We start from the raw sequence: 17,756 nt of genomic DNA, 5'->3' as shown, positions 1-17,756 counted from the left end.
ACATAGCATTCTTTACCTAATGTGTCGTATTTACAAGGCTATTACATCGTATTTCAACGTATTATAGGGAGAGATTTATAAACTGTAATTCTTATGAAAAACTACAACGAAAAAAAAAAATTAACACAGGTTACCGCTGCTGGCCATTCAAAGAAGTATATGCACTTTGCGCTGTATATAAAGGCAAAAAGAATACACGGAACCTTGGAAAGGAAAGACTTTTACATCGGTGAAATAATTGTAAGAGACGTACTTTGCCCTTAGTTGCGGTCCAACTGCCATAAATTTCCCGGGTTTGATGTTTGACGTCACTGTGGCGTCACTGTGACATGGAGTAATATCAATGGTAAATACTTGGTTCTATTCTCAATTCATGTGAATATAGCATTATCATGAAAAACGAAAAAAATGTGCTCTTACATTCTTACGTATTTCCTTCTGTACAAGATCAGATGAGATTTTTACGTCGTTAAAGCTCACACTAAGTCTACTGAATTATTCGAGTAGATGCAGATATGACAGATATGACTATCGGATAAAGCACGATAAGTTGTTGATGGTAAGATCATTAAAATATTTCTCTGTCGCCCTTCTTTTATATATATCACGACGGAACAATTTGATGACGTTCGTGGATGCGTACTTGTACAATATTGGCGTCATCGCACACTTATCTGTTCTGTTGCGCTGGCTTGGCGAGGATGTTTCCTTGACGACGACGCAGTCCGGCACGAGTAAACGAGTACGTCACTAAAATTAGGTTATTCTCCTTGCAGCAAATATACAACCATGCTAATGATCGTTAAAGAGTGACGACCCTTCACCTGCACGGCGGCCGTCTTCTTCTCTCTGAAGTATAATCATTAAGAATGCTTGCGTCCCCTCCGTGAGAGTATAGCTAGCAGTACCCTGTTTTTCATGAATCGAAGGATGCACGTAAAGATTGTTCACCGATGGACGTAATAGACTCTGTAAATACATCCAAACTTTTTAATTATCTAGTATCGAATCATAGGCGCTCGCATCGCAAAGTGCGTGAGTCTTCATGAAATGACATGTGAGATCGAGAGTACCTAGTGGACTGTACCATCATTTTTAGGGGTGCCCGAAAAGTGTGAGGGATTGAATATAGCCTGTAGGCTATTTGTGTAGTTCAATATAACTCATATGTTCTGTCTTCTGAATGCTCTTAACTAAGTTCGACAATCATCATCAGAGGTTGGTCAACATCGGAAAGATAGTGATGTTAATGAACTTAACTTCCCGTTTTAGTAACCATTCCTATCTTTCGCGATGTTGACCAACTCGTAAAATCCCTGATAAGTCCACAGATTAGCGTAATCAGTTGTGTTGACTAATTAATTACAGCATGTGTGTATGAGAGATATACGTCCTTGTAACGGAGTGTAAAATAAATAAAGAGTCACAGTGGCTAGGTTAGGTTATATAAACCATTTATTTTATTTATTCCGATCATTCAGAGCATGAAGAAAGAAGAGAAAATGATAGAGAAAACAGTGTGAAAAACTCAGTAATACTTATTGGGTCGCCTGTGGTCACATTTTACATGATTGACCACCCTCAATTTCCTTCGGCCCAAACCTTCATAACAACTAAAGGCTTCCCTAATACAATAATAATAATAATAATAATCTTTATTACCCTTAATCATAATAATATTACAATTCAATGATGAATGTATATCTGAGTTGTGCTGTGATAAAGGGTAAATGGAAACGGAAAATAGCAAATGCTAGTCTAGTCCGTTCCCAAAGCCATTTGATGTTAAAGCAAGGAAACGAAGAAGAAAAAAGAAAACTGAAGTATATCGAGGGTAGTGTACATGAAAGTAGTGGGATTGCAAAGTAACCTAATTGTAACAAAGTAACTAAGTGAATAAAAGAACAACTACATAAATAAATATATAACTAAATAGATACATTACGAGTAAGTAGAAATGCGTAAAAAAGAAAACGATAAGAGAGAGAGAGAGAAAAAAAAAATATTTAAATATGATATACATATATGTAAAGTTGAATATAACTCTTCATCACTAAAAAAAAAAAAAAAAAAAAAAAAAAAAAAAAAAAAAAAAAAAAAAAAAAAAAAAAAAAAACAAACCAAAAAACAATCGTGTAAAAGTAGACTTGAAAGTGCTAAGTAACTAACTAAGTAAATAAGAACAACTACAAAAAAATACATTACGAATAAGTAGAAAATATGTAAAATAAAATAAAAATTTATATATCTATGATATACATATTTGTAAAGTTGAATATAACTCTTCGTCATGTAAAACACTAACCGTGTATGAGGAGACTTGAAAGGGAGTGTCTGAACGAACTTCTAGTGGTTTTTGTTTTAATTTGTTTAGGTAATGTATTCCAATAGATGCAGCCTGTATATGATATCGAGAATTTACCCAAGGAAGTGTTGACACTGGGACATAAAGGTTACCATTAATTTTATGACGAGTACTGTAGCAATGAGAAGGCAACTGACAGTATGTTGTAAGACTGTGTGGCAAGTTATTATTTATAAGATCATACATGAATGTACTGATATGTAATTTATGTAATTTGTATATATCGAGAATATTAAGTTGTTTGAAAAGAGTAGCTGAGTTTGCTGTGAAGTCACTGAAAGTTATAGCTCTGACTGCCATTTTTTGCGAAAGAAAGATACTATTGAGATGTGAGGAATATGTTGAACCCCAAACTTCAAGACCATAAGTGATGTGTGGTAGGATGAAAGTTTTGTACAGAAGAATAAGGATATTGCGTGGTAAAAACTGTCTCAATTTGAAAAGGATGCCAACCTTTTTTCTGATAGTAGAATTAATCATTTTAATGTGCTTTGACCATTTAAGATGTCTGTCCATGTGAATACCTACAAATGATGTCACTTCAACCTCATTGATAACTGTATTATTGATGTGTAGAGTACCATTCAAGAAAATATGTTTGTTATGATTTCTGAAGACAATGTAATTTGTTTTGAGGTAGTTTACAGTAAGTTTGTTAGCCCTGCACCAGTCCACTACAGTATTGAGGTGAATGTCGACAGTATTTAAATTTATATTAACTTGGTTAGCAGGGAAAGTATGAAATAGATTGGTATCGTCAGCAAACAATCTAAAATTGAAGTATGTGGAGGAACGGGCAATGTCATTGATAAATAGTAAGAATAGGGTAGGTCCAAGGACAGATCCTTGTGGTACTCCACATGTAACATTAAGGAATGATGAGGCATTATTATTGACAGAGACTAGTTGGGATCTATTGTGTAAGTAATTTCTGAACCAAAGTAAAGGAAGACCTCGAATACCATAGTGAGAAAGTTTAGAAAGAAGAATTTCATGATTGATTGTATCAAAAGCTTTAGAGAAGTCAAGGAAAATACCGAGTGTTACTTTGCCATTATCAAGTTGTTTGATAAGATAATTGATTAGATTTACAATTGAAAGTTTTGTGCTGTATTTATGACGAAATCCATATTGATGCTCATATAAAATATTGTTTTTTTCTATGTACTGAATTAAGCGTGCATTGACAATTTTTTCTAGAATCTTACTTAACAGGGGCAATACTGATATAGGTCTATAATTTCCTGGATCATCTTTTGTGCCTTTTTTAAAGATTGGTGTGACTTTGGCTATTTTAGAGATTGGGGGAAAATTCCAGTCTGAAATGAAAGATTAAATATATATGCCAAGGGTGTTTTGATATTATAGCTGCCCCATCAATTATAAGTCTGGCTGGCATTTTGTCATGGCCACATGCCTTTTTTGGATTCAGGGTGCAGATGATGTTATGAACTTCAGATTGTGTAGTGGAGGACATAAAAAAGGAATGTGTTTTGGGTTCAGTGAGGTAACTATTAAAGTTTTTATGAGGAGAATCGATGTTGTTGGCAAGGTCAGGTCCAATGTTGACGAAATAATTATTGAATGCATTTACTATGTCAGGTTTTGCTGACAATGTATTATGCACTCCATTTGTCAGTACTCGTAGGCTGTCTGGCAAGGTATTTTTAGCCTTTTCCTCATGACTTCCGAGGACTTGCTTGATAGTTTTCCAAATTACATTGGTATTACCCTTGTTTTCCATAAAAATGCTGTTGTAATACATTTGTTTAGCTTTCCTGAGAACAGTAGACAACACATTTCTAAATTTCTTATATCTATCAACAACAATGACATCAAAGTTTGATTTGAGCACTTTACTATACAATTTGTGTTTTGTATTAATTGATTTTTTAATTGCATTAGTGACCCATGGTTTCCGGTTTTCTTTGTACTGCGAATTTGTACATTAATGGGAGCATGTCTATTGCACAACTCATCGAAAACACTCTGAAAATCATTATATGCTTCATTTGCATCCTTACAGTTATAAACTCGATCCCACGGAGCATGAGTTAGATCTTCACAGAAGCGAGTAGAATTGTAGAATTTGTAATTTCTATATGAGACTTTATACTGTTTGAGAGATTGTTGTCATATTTTCTATGACAATAAAAACTGGAAAATGATCAGAAATATCTGTAATTAAAGTACCGGCATGAATTGGATACTGTATAATATTAGTGTAGATATGGTCAATTAATGTTTCAGATGAGCTGGTCACTCTGGTAGGTGTAGAAATCAACTGGTGAAAACCAAGGCATTCAAGAGATGTAAAATAGGAATTAACATTAGTTGTATGTGTTCTGGCATCTATATTAAAATCTCCCATTAAAATACATTTAGTTTTATCAAGTTTGAACGTATTTAGCACATCAAGCAGACTAATCTGAAACTCAGAGATATCGGTATTTGGCTTTCTATAGATGATTCCTATTATTATTTTAGTATTATTGACTGATACCTCCAACCAAAGAGACTCTGAATGTATCACATTCTTTTAATCAATTTATAAACTAATGATGAGTGAATGTACGCCCCAACCCCACCACCCCTACCTGATTCTCGTGAACTGACTTCTAGTGTGTAGCCTTGTATACTATATAGGCTTAGATTATCTGTGTCCCAAACCTCTGAAATGCCTGTTATTGCAAATTGAGAGTGAATGATGTCTTCATACAGTAGCTTTAAGCTGTCAACATTTTTTTGTAGAGATCTGATATTGACATGGGATAAGCAGAATGACTTTTGAAATATTGAATTAAAACAATCATCAAAATCATGCGGTGGCATGGAGTAGTGGCTTACATTTACTATTTCACTGTCATTTACATCAATATCTTCAAACATGGTTTAAAAAAGTAGTAGTTAGATGTTAGCCATACCAAATAGAGAAAAGGAGTAGATTTTTTGAATGGCTGTCTCTTAAGTGTCTTACTTGTACTAAATAATGCGGCTGAGGTCAGCTTCTCTTGATATGATGAGTGGTCTTGAATTGATGTCTTTCTTGATATAGATTTTCTCATTGTAAGTCCACATGAACTGGTATCTGGCTTCCTTTCTGGATATGTTTACTTTGTATAGTAGTTGACGTGTGTTGCTGGTAGTAGATTTTCATTGATGAAAATTTTTGACGTACTATCAAGTCCGAAATCTCTGGCAGTGGTACCCTTTAATTTTCTTCTGTTGTCGTATATGGAGTTTCTGGCTTTCCTGGTTGTGAATCTAACGATGATAGGTCTAGGTCGAGCGCGGGAAGACGTGGCACTGGATTGGTCAGCAGCTTTCGTACGGTGGGCTATGTCAATGTCGCTATCAGAAATTGACGGGTTTATCTTCTTAAAATTGACAGCACTTTGGCGGTAACGTCCTCGTTGTCACTTTCTGGGACACAAGAGACTTCCGCTGCCCTTATTCGACGAACGTAGAGGTCAGCAGCATAGTAACGAATTCGTTGCAGGACTTTAATCAGAGAATTTGACAAAGCAATAAAAAGAAGGAAATGAGAAAATTATAATGCATAAGTGGATCAATTACATTTAATCATGACTAGTTATAAATAAGTATAAGGGATTTAATACTGCTTTGATCAAAACCATACTACTATTGTAAGAAAAGAGCAAACTTTAGTTGACTGGCTCGATATGTGTCGGTGACAAGGCTAGACTTATCCTTTACAATATTCGTTGAAGCAATGTGTTATATTCAATGCGACATCTCACAACAAAGATGTTCACTGCTTTAAGAGTATTGATTTGAGCATAGACCCTCGAGAATGATTTGAGTCATATCTGAGTTGTCAGTGTTTATTAGAAACGATAACTCATTACACTAATTTGATGGGCACTTTTCAATCAGCTATACCGACAAAGTAGAACGATATGTTTGATCGGAGCTTTAAAACACATCTATTTTAAAGAATGTGAAGTTAATAGTCGCGCCAGCGGCTTACTGACTACGCATACACATATTCATTATATACTATGCGAGTAACCGGAAGTGTACCCTACTTTCATGCGCGCAGCCATGTTTTTTTGAGTGCTCGTAAATAAACAAGTACGAAACGTGCAAATTATTATTTTATAACATACCATTTATAAAATATATCTCTCTTATTAGCTAGTAAGTATTATTATCCACCTTGTCGCTGATACAAAATATCGTTAATATCACGCATAAAAAGTAGAAAAAGGGAGAAAACTTGTGCGTATGAACGGGGCATACACAAAGAATGCTGGGATTGAATTTTAGAAAAGCGCCCCCTGAGTCAATAACTAGATTCAAAAATTGCCAGTTTTTAGACGGAACGCTATAGATTTCAGCTTGCAAGTGGAAGGTGGGCAGTGAAGGTGGTGTACGTGAACTGCTTTCATCAGAGGGAAACTGGGCATAGTTGTCATACAAACGTAAATGGAGTAACAATTAATCTATTTTGTCATGAATCAATACAATAACATTGCCAATATTAACCCCTTGCGCGACACCAAGGGCTGAGCCCTATATAATATTAAGTGATAAGTGGACCGAACTCAAATATCAGGGAGAGTGGCCTTGGGGAGGTGGTAGCATTAATGTGATAAATTGACCGAACACAATATCGGGGTGGTTAGCATCTCTAATCTTAAATATGAAACTTTCGCCAAATTTCCTCAAGGAAACGTTTTAGTTGAAATCATTCCCTTTAGAAATCAGGAATAAAGACATTGGGTCACCTTGCAAATTTTGATGCCAAAGAAACAAATTCCCCAATATTTACTGACACTCAAAAATCAAAATGGCCGCCATTCCTGTGTTAACTCCATGGGGCAAATTAAATTTTCAAGGGTTGTCCGCAGCTCACGATCACGACATTGTACGATTTTAGTACCCGTCTATCTTCCGTTTCTATATTAGTGAATATATGTGACGCAGAGTTTACTTTTTGCACATACGAACCCTGTCTAATATCTGCTGTCGTATTGGCATTTTAAATCTAACATCATACTTGTATGGTGCTGAAATGAAACACAATGGAATTAAACACATGTATCTCAAGAATGAATTGTAGTCACTTATTATTCGTTCTGATGTGGCTATTTGTCTTGAGAGTGATAACTCATGGCGCGAAACTGACTGACAGTTTCCACTTTTGGCATCAAATTCAGTTCGAAAACTGCATTAATTCATTTGACCTTCTCGGAATGAGAACTGAAAATATTTGAATATATGGTTGGTTTGTTTATCACCATGAAAAGTAGTAGTACACTTCACAAGTCATAACTGGCAAATACAAAATTTACATTTCAGTGGTAATGTGGAGCCAGATAATATAGCTGTTCGCTAGTCGAGCCTGGCCCATTTACAAAATTTAAATTAGTTAGGTTAACACGTACGCTGTTATACAAAGTTCTACAAGCATTATTTTATATTTATATGATACAAGTTCGGTATCAGAGCGAGGTATTCCTGAAAATTCTTACTCAGACATTTGACATTTTATGCCAATGTTGATATTACAAAGTAGAAGAGCCAAAGAATGGAAATCGGACATAAACGACATATGAATTTTAACTTTCCATCATCAATGATAAAGAACAATAATGCCAGAACATTTATTTCCTTGAGTGAGCACCGAGCCCTCTTCTTTGACACTGTTTGTCGAATGTCGCCCTCTGCGACGAAAACGGAAACGATACTTACCTGTCCGATATAGTTGCGCTGATATTGTAAGAGTTTCCGAAAGCGCAATAACAAAATATAACGACATGAATGTTCACTAAGATTCTCGAGGCTTCTCCATCGTCGCTGTGCGCAGCAGTATGAAGTGGAAAGGAGCAGTCCTTTTGAGCTCAATATCAGACAACTTGCTGCAAAAATGTTATCTTAGTGGATGCTTCGATATACGTCTTTCAAAGACGCCTGCCGAAAACCCCTTGATATGATTTTCAAAACCTTTATCATTTGATATTTCCCATTCCAATATAAGCTTATTATCGATAAAATCATTGACGAGATACACAAATACTCAAGCATGTCTAGACACATCAAGGCGACATTGGTACAATAGAAGTAATAGAATAGAAGAGGGGGCACTGATTCTTCTTCTGGTATCGTTTCACATATACGTGTATCTAAACTATGCTAATTTAGAAATTTACAAAGAAATTAAAAATTGTATTAATTCAACTTTACCTGAAACGTTACAAGCTGTAAAGATATTAACTCATAAACATATTCAATGAAAGATTACGAAATTGACGATGATGCTTAATAATATCAACAATCCAACACTACCTGAGTTGATTTACAGGCTGAAATAGCTGAAAATGTGACAATAAACGGGCGAAGAACAAGATTAAGAATATTGCATAATGTTAGCAAAGGAGAAATCATAACATTTGTCCTCATATTAAACGCTCAGTGTAAAAGTCGCATTAAGAATTCTTGGTTAAATCATCTCTGTGAATAATCATATTCGTGCTACAGACACACATCATAAGTTAATTGATAGCTTGCGCGTCCGCATACGAACATACACCTAAGGGAGATCATGGCAGCTTCTAATTAACTGATGATGTGTTACTGATACGTTTTTGCGATGATCCTCTTTGAATACCGTAAATAAAAAAGTGACATCCCGTCGACGGCAATGAAATTCTCAAAAGGAGGGACTGAAAGCAGAAGAGCCTTAAAAGAATATTCAGAAGTGAATAAATGCATGCTAGAACGAGAATTAAATACTAAAGCTAATTTACGCCAAACCAAATCATTTTCACACGGTTTCACACCGGAAAAACGTAGTAACTTATTGTTTATGAAATCGACTTTTTTTTAAAAAAACCATCACAAACAGGATACATTGATTCGGCAATTATACGTTACGGATAAACAGAGATGTATGGGCGAAAAGATTTTAAGTGAATCTGCCTGTCGATATACATCCCGCCTCTTCACAGCTACTAAAATTTCAGTGCGCTATATACGGCGGAAAATTGAGAAGCAGGTGACCCCTTTCTTGTATTACGCGAACAAAAACGAACAAAAGGTGAACTAAACAGTTTCCTTTTAAAATGGAATTTATTACGAAAATCAAAACAAATCACTAAGTCAAGGGATAGAATACAAACTGTAAAAGTGTACAGACTACTTATCTCAGCTGAGACGGTAAAGCTCCAGTTTCAGAGTTGTATCAGTCAGTCGGATGAATGAACAGCCCTTCGGCTTGCAGGCTTGAAGCTGCACATAGTCCACAGTATAAACCCAGCGTTGCAGTGAAAGTCTTGAAAAGTCTTGGAATTAATTCTGCTGGAGTTTCCAAAAACTTGAAGTAACACGCAAGAGTCATGATCCCAAAAGTGTGACTGCAAGCAGTGCCGTCCCCTATTTATACTCAAGTGGTTATATAAGAGCATATAAGAAGAATCTAGAACTTCTATTGATATGCTAATTGCTGCACTTAAATTATCCCCCTTACACGACTTATTAAATTTCAAGAACATTCCAAATGACTATTTGAATTCAAGGTCGTGAGGTCGTGAAGGACAGTGATCTTGAGAATGTTCTAGACTAATTAAACTCAGGTAATAAATCTGGGGGAAACTGACCAATATAACACTTGTGACTATTGAAATGTGCGTTCGACTCTTCCGCACTTCGGACTTGGCTATCAATGTCATGGTTGGGCTGCCTGGGAGTTTAGACGATGCGAGTAACAAAGTCAATACCATAATAGTGTGCATCGGAAGATTCAGAGTCGTCTCCACTTTTAATCAATGTAAACTTTTTGGCATTTGTTGTATGGTGATGAGCATTTGTGATATTGTGATGCACATTTGTTGTATGGCGATGGGCATTTATTATATAGTGATGGGCATTTGATATATAGTGATGGGCATTTGTTATATGGTGATGGGTATTTGTTATGATAGTGATGGTCATTTTTATTGGTGATGCATATTGTTATATGGTGATGCATATTTGTTGCTGATATGTTATGTTATGTTATGTTGTGATGGGCATTTGCTTTATAGTGATGGCCATTTGTTATGCAGTGATGAGCATTTGTTATATAGTGATGGGCATTTGTCATATGGTGATGTGCATTTTTCATATGGTGATGAGCATTTGTTATATGGTGATGAGCATTTGTTATATAGTGATGGGCATTTGTCATATGGTGATGTGCATTTGTCATACGGTGATGGCCATTTGTTATGTAGTGATGAGCATTTGTTATATAGTGATGGGCATTTGTCATATGGTGATGAGCATTTATAGTGATGGGCATTTTTTATACAGTGATGATGTGCATTTGTCATATGGTGATGAGCATTTGTTGTATAGTGATGGGCATTTGTTATATAGTGATGTGCATTTGTCATATGGTGATGAGCATTTGTTATATGGTGATGAGCATTTGTTATATAGTGATGGGCATTTGTTATATAGTGATGTGCATTTGTTATATGGTGATGAGCATTTGTTATATGGTGATGGGCATTTGTTATATAGTGATGTGCATTTGTCATATGGTGATGAGCATTTGTTATATGGTGATGAGCATTTGTTATATAGTGATGGGCATTTGCTTTACTGAGATGTTAATTCATCATCTTATGATGTAGATTTTTATATGGTGATTTGCCATCGTTATATTGAGATGTGGATATGTTATGTTGTGATGTGAGATTGTCATTTTCCCATGTTGGTTCTTTATATTGTGTTATGGAATCTTCGTGATAATGGTAACTGTAAACTTTCGATTCATAAGTTTCAAAGTATTTAGTTGCATTTTTATGGTAAGTTTTTAATCATGACACCTTATTTTCAAATGTCAAACTAAGAACTTGGTTTTTCAGCACTTAGTACGTTTATTGGTTGAAAATACCAGCATTCTATAGTACTGTAGGCCTAGTATACATATTTTGCAGTATCTTCTGTGAGGCCATTGGTCTATTAATCCCGAGGAATGAATGACTGTCTAGGGAAGTTGTGTGTCGGATTTCCTGCCTGATCAGCGATAATTACCTAAGAATTTGAACCATTGGAACTGGGCAGACATGGACTCTGAACTGTGAAAAACCCTGGACGATTGCTGTCGACGCCAGTTCAATGATATGAACTTGGAGAGAGAGTGAGAGACGTGTTTGGAGTTTTCTTTTTCCATCGTTAGAATTGCCGGGTGGTCATTGTAACCCCTTTTACTTAATTAGTCACCTCCCCTCTCACACTATTTAAAACAAGTCATGCCATTCTAAGAACATGAACAAATTATAGAAAAGCTCGCAGCGTGACTGAATATCTTTGTCGGACGAATTATCTCCCCTCTCAACCAGAGTCTAACAGTTTAGCCCGCCCTGTTGCCATAGTGACTATTGTCTTTCCATTCAGAAAATCCGTATAAAACAAAGACTGACACTTCACAGAAAATTTGCACTGGAACATTGACGACTTTGTGTGGGGTTCGTCCACCCATGAGCCAAAAACTGCATTTGTTTTTTTCTCGGCCAAACCACTGTCTTGGCGGCGAAAAACTTTGGCCTAAATTATCGTAAATATATTGATGTCAATAGACCGGTGCAATGGTTACGCTACAAGTAACTTGATCTTCAGCGTAAACGTCGGCCAATGGAGCGAAATAGTGTGGCGGTTCAGTATACGTACACAGCAACAACTTCCAATTCTCTTCCGTCTGATCAAAAATTGAGAGCATTGTCGCATACCGTGAGATCCAAAACATTGATATAAAACACCTCACCGTGACTGCTACTACTCAAAATGATGATAATGATTGGGTTCACGATGATTTGCGGCAAGTCTGTTTAATGAAGACGCTGAATCTTCTGTGTTCTGAACCTTCTAATTCAAAGATGATGTTATAAATATCATTGACTAAATTTGAAGTTTTACTGAGTACAACTTACCTTTATATTAAATCACGCTACCATGTGCAATTCTGACCGGACGAGAGCTCATTCCACGATGCTAAAGTACTGTTTTAGCAGCGCTATAATAAGCCCCTAATCCAGCATAGAGGGTTAATGTGGAAACCAATAAAAGGGAGGGCATTTAGCTTGTAGGGAAATTTTGGAGTTAATAAATATATTAAAAATAAATAAAGAAATGGTCAATTTAATAATTATAATTTTGTGAACACAGGTAAAGTTTTTTTCATTCTCGTTTTAGAAATGCCTCGCTGTACTTTTGGAACTTTGCCATACTTGCTTTTTGTCGTCTGCATGTGTAACCGTTGGATGTTGCCGTCACGTTTACCGACTCAAGACAGCGGGAGGAAGCATGAAAACTCATTTGCGAGACGAATTCCAGTCTTAGCGATAGTTTGACTATATATCTGAAGACAGAGGTGGAAGGGTCTTTTCCAAAGTGGGAGTGGTCGATATATCTACAGATGTTAAGGTGGCTAAGTATTCGCCAGAAACAATTTCAATGTAATCACGCGTTAAAGCTTCACTTCTACGGGGGATAGTGCATGGACTAGACATCATCAGTCATTCCACATCGTTGAAAAATACATGAATTTCTTAGCAGTAAAATTTGCTATTAAGTTATTAAATGTGGAATATCAAATTTTATCAAATGTTAAATATAATGTGACTAAGATTTAAAACTTGTCAAATGCACATGTTAGCATAATTTTTCGATTCATTATTTGCTTTGATCATCGCTCATTTCCTCAATGGTTATAAGTGCTAGGCGCAAGGCGCCATTATCCAATTACATAAATAAAGTATAACACTAACAGTCTATTCTAGCTCGCAGTATAGGTATTTGAACTGTCTCGGGAACAAAATGTTACCTTTTTCATTGATATTTTCAACAGTTTTAATGATGGTCTTCACAGCGAACAATTTAATGAAACTCAATACTTAATCTCCCTTTCCTACATGCATGTTGATTCATAAAAAAACAAAATATGCCAGAAAGAACTGTAATGTTGATTAGTTCCAATATTGTCACAATGAAAAATATGTAATACTATGACTCTTGATCCTGAAATGTTACAATTTTGGTGCAGACAAATGGTTATTCGTCAGTGCAGACAATTGGTCATTCGTTCCTCATATTGCCAGAGATGTACTTACGTGCCGTACCCCCCTTTTGCGCCTATAGACAAATCCTATGAATCCTGAATTCACTTTAAGCAAGGAAAGTTTCCAAACCTCCCTTTGCAGAAAACAATACTATTCATGATCATGAGTACATCGCACCGTGTGCGTATTTTTGGTCCTGCATGCATCATCGACATGTTACGGTTAGGTATCCATGCTGCTTTTTTGTAAACGTAGGCATCCCTATACTGAATTACTCAAACCCAGATATGCTTTATGGCAACATGCCCCTTACCTGCACGAGGTGTCTGCAGCTAACTGAAATGGAAAACGATATCCCTGACAAGTTAACAAAGTCTCTCGCTAATTACAAAGGGAAATAGTGATATGCCTTGCAATACAGCTGGGTAATTTGCAAATTAGGTGTCCCATTTCCAGTCGTCACCGCTGTAAAGGTACAATGTAGTAGGTAAATTACCAAATAGTAAAACTTCCCCGTGAATACAGGAGCATATTTAGTTCATGTCTTGTTAAGTTATCGTATTGCTTGTGGTCATTTTGGGTGTACACTGAGAAGGAATATACAATTAAGTTAAGCTTGTTTGTACGTCCACCGTTCCTTTTAGGTCCATTATTCAGATATACCTCAGCCGGTTTTAAATCTAACTTTAAATTCACAACGATGAGAATAATTTCAATCAAACTTTCAATTTACCACGCTGAGGATTGGATCGTTATATTTTTCATGTTTCGTTCCCTTCCGCTGAATGTTGCAATATTACAAATTACTCATAAAACCAAGTGCATTGCTTACAGATCAAAAGTAGATGAACTTTACATTTGCTGATTAAACCGACATTAGTTCACCATCCAATAATCCCAACTAGTTCCAAGAGAGTTAATCTTAAAAGCTGCTACTTAAGCATTGCCTTTTCCACAGTAAAATATTCAAATCTTCCCTGTTTTTGATTTCATTTAATCACAACTAAGCCATATTACTTTCTTTTACATCCATATGTCTCCTATTCGCGACGGATTAGTCGAATAATGTTTTGGGATTTTCGCGGTATGTCAAGGCCGATTACACCCCGGTTGAAAAAATATATACATGTACACACAGCTAGATGACAGCCGTACCGTATGATATATCTGTTAATCGTTATTGTAGAAGCATTCTCTTTACTCTGATCAATCGCAGAAATGTTCTTAGACATTGCAACTAACATTCTCATCCAACTAGTGGTCAAAACTCAATGGACAAGCAACGCTGTTGTTCCCCTACACGTATATGTATCGTGCCATTGTGAACGCATCTCATTTCCCCCGTTTCAAATCCTTACGCGATATTGTTAAAAGTAGTTTGCTTTCAAGCAGATTTAAAATGGAAACTCTCGCGCCACAACATGATAATTGCCCCTCTAGTGTTTGACATTCCCTATGATCTTTCTCCCCTGTATGAAAAGCCCTTGCTCGCTTTCCCTCTCCCCATTACAATTTCCCCCCTCTCTTCCCCATCTGTAACGAGATTTGCGCTTCCAATCGATAAAAAACAGAATCATTTATGCCCACTAGGCTTTTCAAAGTTGTCCAGCGGCTGTTCATCAACATTGTTTGCCCGCTGTGCGAGAATAAAAAGCAAGTCATCTGCCCAGAAACCGCTTTTACACAAACACCTTTATTAGTGTTCCCATAGTTTTACTCTATGAAATTGGTTTGATGAAGTGTCAACTCAAGAGCGTCTGACTGTATTTTTCACATTCATTGCCGACTCCTCATGCCAAGACATGTCTTCCCTAAATCGACGTCCTCTTCATATAATTGATTTTATCACTTTAGGAGATTGATATTGGCTTCTGTTTGAATGATTTCCCCTCCATCCGATTGCTTATAGTGTGCTCTTGTAGGGCTATTCAGGAATAGTATAGAAAGTCTAAAACCCTATCTCACGCAGTCTGATCTAAGCTTATCGAGGTTAGACCCTTAACACTGAATCACATCATTTAGGTAAAGCATACCTTTATGTTGGAACAGTTTTATCTTCTCTTCAACTTGTAAAAATATCTCAGTTACATACCCAATTTAAGCAGAAGCAATATCACCAAACTTGCGAAGAGCTTTTATGATGATATGACAATGAATATGAACATCTCAAGATATGTAGATAAAAAGTCTAAGTTTAAAGTGGTATTACACGCTGACCTTCATTGAATAGTTCCAAGAATATCAACGGCATCCATACAGCCGCGGAGAACTTGAACTTTTGACTCTTTATTCGCACTGTTTCATCGGCATTTGTGCTGTCTCTCAAGATATTATTATGCCTGCTGTCGGGTTTTCTGGTTGGTTTTTGTACTATTCCGGGGTTTGAAGAAGACTGACTCGTGAATAACCGCTTTGCCTTTATCTTGAAGTTGATGGTGTCGATTTATATCTAAGAATTGAAACTTTTGTCCAGCTTTACCTCACTGCAATGTAAGAGGAACCATTAACAGTATCACTAGTACTAAGCTGCCATGTCTTCAAGCACTCTTGGGAGACGGGATTGATAGTATTTTTATGCAAGAATATCATCTTTTATTCACCCACTGTCATCCTATTTTTCACATAAAAAGAGAATATGACGTATGACGACCAAATATCGTTATCCGTGACTTAGTTCAAAAAGAAAATAATAAATTGCAAACAAATGTATCTCACATACTGGATATAGAAAGAGTTATCTCTTTAAGAGTGTGCTTAGTCGCCGCATGACATATATGTATTTGCGCTTATCAGGTGCCTGCTTTTTCATTTTTTGGTACATTTTTGCTAAATAGCAGCAAGATCCAATGTCTTGTTTTCCCAGCTGTTCCACAGCTGCCTCGACATGTCTGAAGTTTACCTATTTTACTTACCAATACTGCTTAGCGTGTTCGCCCCTTTACCACCTTCTTCCCGATAAATAAGTTGACACTCACCATAGACAACTATGGTAGTTTGTACAAAACCATGGTGAAGGGGTAAGCGGTCTGAGAGGGCGAAATATAGCGTATTCTCCTTGATACTTGTAGTAGTTGATTGTTTTGAAAACATATGTCGAAGAAATCCTTGTCCTGCCATAGCAAGGTTTTCTTTCTGAATATCGAATGTGCTCGCACGCTGTCAGGAAATATTCGGTTTAATACACCGGACCAGCAGATAAGCGTCCTCCCACAAGCTAGATGATTTATTATGGGACAAAGGTCTTTTTCGCTGATTTACGGAGCGCCAAATGTTTCAAAACAATTCATTATGCCATATAATGGCACACGTTCTCTGGCTAGTTTATGAGCAACACCAATTCAATCATAGGCCAATCATGAGAGGAACATTTTGACTGATTGACTTTCAAAGGGACGTAGGTGACCATTCACTTTCAAATGAGCTGTGTTTTTTTTCTACGGCGCTAAAAAGATTTCGAGGCCAGACGGTTTGTAGACAAAGGCCAAAATCAAAGAATGGGGTCCAGGCTAGCGTATAGAAGGCGCCGTTGAAGTCCTAATAGTGATTTATCGGTGTACATTATCGATAAAGTAAATCTGAGTGAAAATGCATCTGTTTCTAGCTTAAACTGCAGAACGTAACATGAATCGTAAATCGTGGCACGTGAATCGTGGCGCTTGAATTCGGCCTACCCAGAATTTTGCCTTCGCTACAGACTGAACCAATGTCCTTTATACCCAGCCTTGACATCTGCAAAACTGTATGGAGCTATCTCTTGGCACTGCCATGTTCAAAACTTAATACTGATATTTATTTTATTATGGTATGGTGAGTTAGATGATGTCTGAGGAACTGTGGGATTAGCCGTCAAATTCTACGATCACACAAATTTAATTCTGCTGCCACAGAAAATAAATTCGAGGTACAAGTAAAATTAATTCGAGGCTACATAAAATGATTTAAGCATTATTTTAGTTCAATAGAAATGATAAAATATTTTGATATACTGATAAAATCACATCTGGATTACGCAAAATTAATTCCAACGCATAAAATCAACTTTAACAGATTAAATTAGTCACAAGAAAATAGAAAAATAATTCAAGATAGCTATAAAAATTAATCCTTTGCTTCATAATATTATTTCCAGCATGTAAGATTAATTCAAATATGTTTAATTAATTTAAGGAATATACAAAATTAATTACCAGTATGAGTAAAATTAATTCAAGACTACACAAAATTAATTTCAACACATTAAAGCCACAATAGCTGCGAATGTGTTATAAAGTGATCTCAAAATATCCTCAGTTTTCCAAAAGTTTTCCTTAAATAAGACCCAT

The sequence above is a fragment of the Ptychodera flava genome, chromosome 9 (genome assembly GCF_041260155.1).
Source record: "Ptychodera flava strain L36383 chromosome 9, AS_Pfla_20210202, whole genome shotgun sequence".
Taxonomy (NCBI): domain Eukaryota; kingdom Metazoa; phylum Hemichordata; class Enteropneusta; family Ptychoderidae; genus Ptychodera; species Ptychodera flava.
Note: the sequence above shows the minus strand (reverse complement) of the source record.